Here is a 5,647-nt window from a genome sequence, read left to right as displayed (position 1 = left end):
GTTTTCCAAGTGCTGGGGTTAGAAGTGTAAACCACCACCATGCAAGACTGAAACAATTTGCCGGGTACCACCGCACGTGCCTTTAATACCAACACTCAGGAGGCAGAGGCATATGGGTCTCTGTGAGTTGGAGACCAGCCTGTTCCACAGAGTTCCAGGACAGACAATGTTATAGAGAAACCCCATCTTGAATAGCAAAAACAGGGCTGAAGAAATGGCTCAGCGGTTAAGAACACTGATTGTTCTTCCATAGGTCCTGAGTTCAATTCCCAACAACAGCATGGTGGCTCACAACATCTGTAGTGGAATCTGATGCCCTCTTCTGGTGTGTCTGAAGACAGCGACAGTGTGAAGGAAGATAAAATATTGTAACTTGTGAGTTTAGGAGCCCACGGCCCCGGCCTGGGACTGAGAACAAAGCAGAACAGCCCCCAGGCATGCCAGGGCAGGGCTGTTGTTAAGGCATTCCTAAGAACATCTTGACTGTAAAAATAAAAAGGTATGCAAGGACCAGCAGGGCTATATTATCTGAGTCAACAACATCTGGCCGGAATCTCCCCTCTGTCTATTGCCCCTTGACGCCAGGTAAAGTTATACATCAACTGGTTGCTATGTGAACAAAGATAAGCCCCCAGCCCACAGGAACAAAGTCCTGATGCCCTATAATCTTTCTGTTAATGTTTGAATAAGCCAATAGTGTGTCGCTATGCTAAATTCCACACCCCTAAGCCCCTTACCCCATAAAAACCCCTAGCTTTTGAGCCTCGGGGCTGACATCCGTTATCTCCTGTGTGGGATGCATGTCTGTCCGAAGCTCCGTAATTAAATGTCCTCATGTAATTACATCAAGAGATGGTCCTGAGCCGGGCGTGGTGGCGCACGCCTTTAATCCCAGCACTCGGGAGGCAGAGGCAGGNGGATTTCTGAGTTCGAGGCCAGCCTGGTCTACAAAGTGAGTNCCAGGACAGCCAGGGCTACACAGAGAAACCCTGTCTCGAAAAACCAAAAAAAAAAAAAAAAAAAAATCTAGTCTGGTGGGGGGGGGGGGCGCACGCCTTTAATCCCAGCACTNGGGAGGCAGAGGCAGGNGGATTTCTGAGTTCGAGGCCAGCCTGGTCTACAAAGTGAGTNCCAGGACAGCCAGGGCTATACAGAGAAACACTATCTCGAACAACAAAAAACAAAACAAAAACTAGCCTGTCTTAGTTAGGGTTTTATTGCTGCGAACAGACACCATGACCAAGGCAACTCTTATAAGGACAACATTTAATGGGGGCTGGCTTACAGGTTCAGAGGTTCAGTCCATTATCATCAAGATGGGAGCATGACAGCCTCCAGGCAGGCATGATGGAGGAGGAGCTGAGAGTTCTACATCTTTATCTGAAGGCTGCTAGGAAAAGACTCACTTCCAGGCAGTTAGGGTGAGGGTCTTATAGCCCACACCCACAGTGATACACCTATTCCAACAAGGCCACACCTACCCCATCAGGGCCACACCTTCTAGTAGGGCCATTCCCTGGGTGGGCCGAGTATATACAAACCATCACACAGCCTAAGCTACCAGAGGCCCTGTCTTAGATAGGGTTTCCATTGCTGTGAAGAGACATCATGACCATGGCAACTCTCATAAAGGAAACATTCAGTTGGTTCTGGTTTAGTTCAGAGGTTCAGTCCATTATCATCACGGTGGGAAACATGGCAATATGCAGGCAGACATGGTGCTGGAGAGGAATCTGAAATGTCCACAGGCAGTGAAAGATCCTGACAGAATGTAAAAGGTCACAGAAGCCCTGAAATTGGCAAAATAGATTTCATTGTTAGCAGAACTAGCTTCACTGATTTAGAANAGAATGTAAAAGGTCACAGAAGCCCTGAAATTGGCAAAATAGATTTCATTGTTAGCAGAACTAGCTTCACTGATTTAGAAAAATAGAGGTGCACAATGCTCTAGCCGCTCCTTGAACCCGTGTGTCTGCCAATGTTCTGACCGTTCCTTGAACCCAGGTGTGTGCCCACTGCTGCACCTCACTGCCAGGTGTTTGTGATATTGGTTGCTGGGGAAGAGTCAGAAAATCTCCCCAGCAACCACAGTCGGGGCCAATCCTGAGTTGCTGCACCTGCACCAGACTCTTTCCTTGTTTCCCTCCCATACCCATTTCTTGAGGAATCAATCATTTTAGAATAGACATTGTTTAGATCTGGAAATCCCCTACTTTCCCCCTTCTCCTTTCCCTCTTAAGGACCTATAAAAACTGGGACCCCTTTCCCCTCAGGGTCGACTCCTCTATCCCTGCTTGAGCTTCTGAAACCTGAAAGCCCAACCCCAGGGAGACACCTCCTCCAAAAAGGCCCCACTTCCCATTAGTGACACTTCCTATGAGCCTATGAGGACCATTTTCATTCAAACCACCACAGATCCTGTCTGACTAATTAATTAATTAATTAATTAACTAAGAGGGGGTCAGTGGTCAAAGGTGCTTGTCTTGCAGGATCATTGACCTGATTTTGATTTTCAGCAAAAAGGGAAAGAGATGCATATCCTGGCATACAGACCCACATGGATACATCATGTAAATATACACATACAATATTGATATGTTTTCATTTAAATATTAGATGAGATGATGCTGGCTGGGCATGGTGGCTCATGATTGTAATTCCAATGCTCAGGAGGCTGAGGCAGGGTTTCCACACCTCTGAGGGTAGCCTATGCTGCAGATTGAAACCTTGGGTTTGGGGGAAGAAATGGAACAGCTGAGATGGAGTGGTCAAACCACTGAACTAATTAACCAATTTAATAAATTAACCAATTTATTTAATTGGTTGATTAGTTGGTTGGTTTGGTTTTTCAAGATAGGGTTTCTCTCTGTAGCCCTGGCTATCCTAGGACTCTCTCTGTAGACCAGGCTGCTCTCAAACTCAGAGATCTGTCTGCTTCTGCCTCCTGAGTACTGGGATTAAAGGTGTGCACCTCCACGCTCCCTCAGCACTCCAGTGAGGTATAGTTAGTCCCTGATAATGTCTAACCTCCACACTCCAGTGAGGTATAGTTAGTCACTGATAATGTCTATAATTACATCGGTACACCATATATTTCCTATACTCAGCAAAGATTCATAGTGCAGGGAGATCTGGAATTCAAGGCCAGTCTCAGAAAGTTCAAGGCCAGTTTATGCTTCATGAGACCCTATCTCAAACCAACAACAACAAAAAAGGGGATAGTTTAAACCTCAAACATTTGTGGTTATGCACAAACCATCTGTTAAAAGTGGTGTTGTAAGAAACCACTGGGAAACCCAGTGGTCATGGTGCGTGCATTTAATCCTGGTCCTCCGGATGCAGAGGCAGGCTGATATCTGAGTTTGAGGCCAGCCTCATCTATAGGGCAAGTTCAGGACAGTCAGGGCAACACAGAGGAACCCTGTCTCAGAGAGAGAGAGAGAGAGAGAGAGAGAGAGAGAGAGAGAGAGAGAGAGAGAGCTCATCTGGGGATGTCCTATGATACCCACATTATATGCTAGAACACAGGAAGCTTTGTGACTGGTCCCTAACTGCTCACAGTGCATCTCAGTGAGTCTTACGGAAGATGTGGGTTTAGTACAGACATTTACTCATCTGGACTCCTGGTGGCAGCAGTGCCCAAGGTTGGTCCCTATGGGGCTGTCCATATTTGGCCCATGGAAGTCTTCCACAGTTTGCTTTCTAGCTTGTTTAAATCTTGGTCTTGTCTTATTTCTCTCTCTCTCTCTCTCTCTATATATATATATATATATATACATATATATGTGTGTGTGTGTGTGTGTGCGCGCGCGCGCACGCGTGCGCATGCATGCGTATGCTACTTACCATTTTGAGACAAGATCTCTCCCTGAGCTCACAGTTGGGGCTAGTCTGGCTGGCCAGCAAACCACTAACACTGTCCTGTGTCCTCTTGAAAGCACCAGAGTTAGTGCCACGTGCCACCATGCAGCCAGCCTTTCTGTGGTGCGAGGATTCAAATTCAGCTTCTCACTTTGCTGGTGATGTTTGTATCAGACTTAATTATTTTGTACATGTGTGGAGGTCAGAAGATAACGTGTTCTTTCTCTCCTTCAGCCATGTGGTTCCTAGCAAGCACCTTTACCCGAGGAGCCATCCTTGGTGCACAGGCACTCAAGGTTTTGAAGTAAGCACTATGCCCAAGAAGCTATCTCCTAACTGCTGTTTTCATTGGATTGGTCTCAGAGACAAGATCGTACTAGACACACGAGGCACCTGAACTTACTGTCAATCCTTCTTCTCTGTCCCCACTAACCTAGTGTGTGCCATCGTACGCAGCTTGCTTCTGTGTCTTGGAGTCCTGACCTTGCAAGTAAGCTGCTTCTGGATTTCTCTGAGCGACCACAATCCATCAGCACTGCAGTGACAGCACTAGACCCTCACAGTAGCAGTTGAGATGGAGGTGGTGCTGCAGACTGTGAAACATTTGAAAGCTCTAAACCCAGCCACAGAACATGCTTGTCTCCTGCCGTGTGTTGCTTTAGTCATAGGCAATAGCCAGAAAACACTATGATCAGGACTTAGGATTTTTTTGGTGGCATATTCATGGGGAGGAAAATAATAAATATATATTAGTTAATAAAATGTAGAGGCTGGCTTCCCTCCAGGCTCAGGGATCTATTTGCAAGAGGTGACAGAAAGATTCCAAGAGCCATAGGGGATGGAGGGCTCCAAGGAAACAGTGTCTTCCAGATGCCACAGGACTGACATGAGCTCACAGACTGTGACAGCAGCACAGGTCTACGCAGGTTCAAGCCAGACAGATCCCAGCTCTGAGAAAAGGAACTGGATGTGGGCTCTCACCCCCTAAAACAGGAAGCTATCTCCAATCAATGCCCACTAGCAAAGGAAAAATCCATTTTCTCCAATGGAGTCTCATGGGTATATTAACCACCCTTTGGGATGGGCCCATGCTCAGGAGTAGTTGACCAACAAAAAGCAAATTTGATGTTATCGTTAAAAACTTGTTTTGTCTTCTTTGGCACTTTTGGTCATTTGTTTTATTTGTCTTTCACTTGTTGGTTTGGTGTGCGTGTGTGTGTGTGTGTGTGTGTGTGTGTGTGTGTGTATGTTTCTTGTTTTTGCATGTTTGTTTGTTTTTCCTACTTATTGCCTGTGTATAGAAGTTTTATCTGCATTTATGTCTGTGTAGCATGTGCATGCATGGCTCAGAAGCCAGAAGAGATTGTCAAATCCTCTGGAGCTGCCATGTGGGTGCTGGGAACTGTACCCGGGTCCTCTGGAAGAGCAGCCAGTGCTCATAACCACTGAGCCTTTGCTCCAGCCATTTATTTTTTTTAAAAGAGAGAGAGAAAGAGTATAGCCTCCCCCAGCCTTGAAGCAGGCTGATTCAGACTTTGCTGCTACTGAATATGAGATCACCTGGAGTGTAGCCTTCCAACTTAGAAGGCTACATTGTTATGTCAACTACCCTGCTCTTCTCGGAGACTCTGCTACCTGCTGAGAGACCCTTGAGAAATTCCAGAGACACATCCTATCCTGCATGTCCCCTACAGGCTGGCTCCAGGCACCAAGAATGGACTGGGGGCTGGGGGAGGGGGGGTGTAGGGGAATGGGCCTTCCCCCTTATAAGCACAACCTCTTAGTA

This window comes from Mus caroli, chromosome 16, assembly GCF_900094665.2.
Source record: "Mus caroli chromosome 16, CAROLI_EIJ_v1.1, whole genome shotgun sequence".
Classification (NCBI taxonomy): domain Eukaryota; kingdom Metazoa; phylum Chordata; class Mammalia; order Rodentia; family Muridae; genus Mus; species Mus caroli.
The sequence above is the reverse complement of the archived record's forward strand: the minus strand, read 5'-3'. Positions refer to the sequence as shown.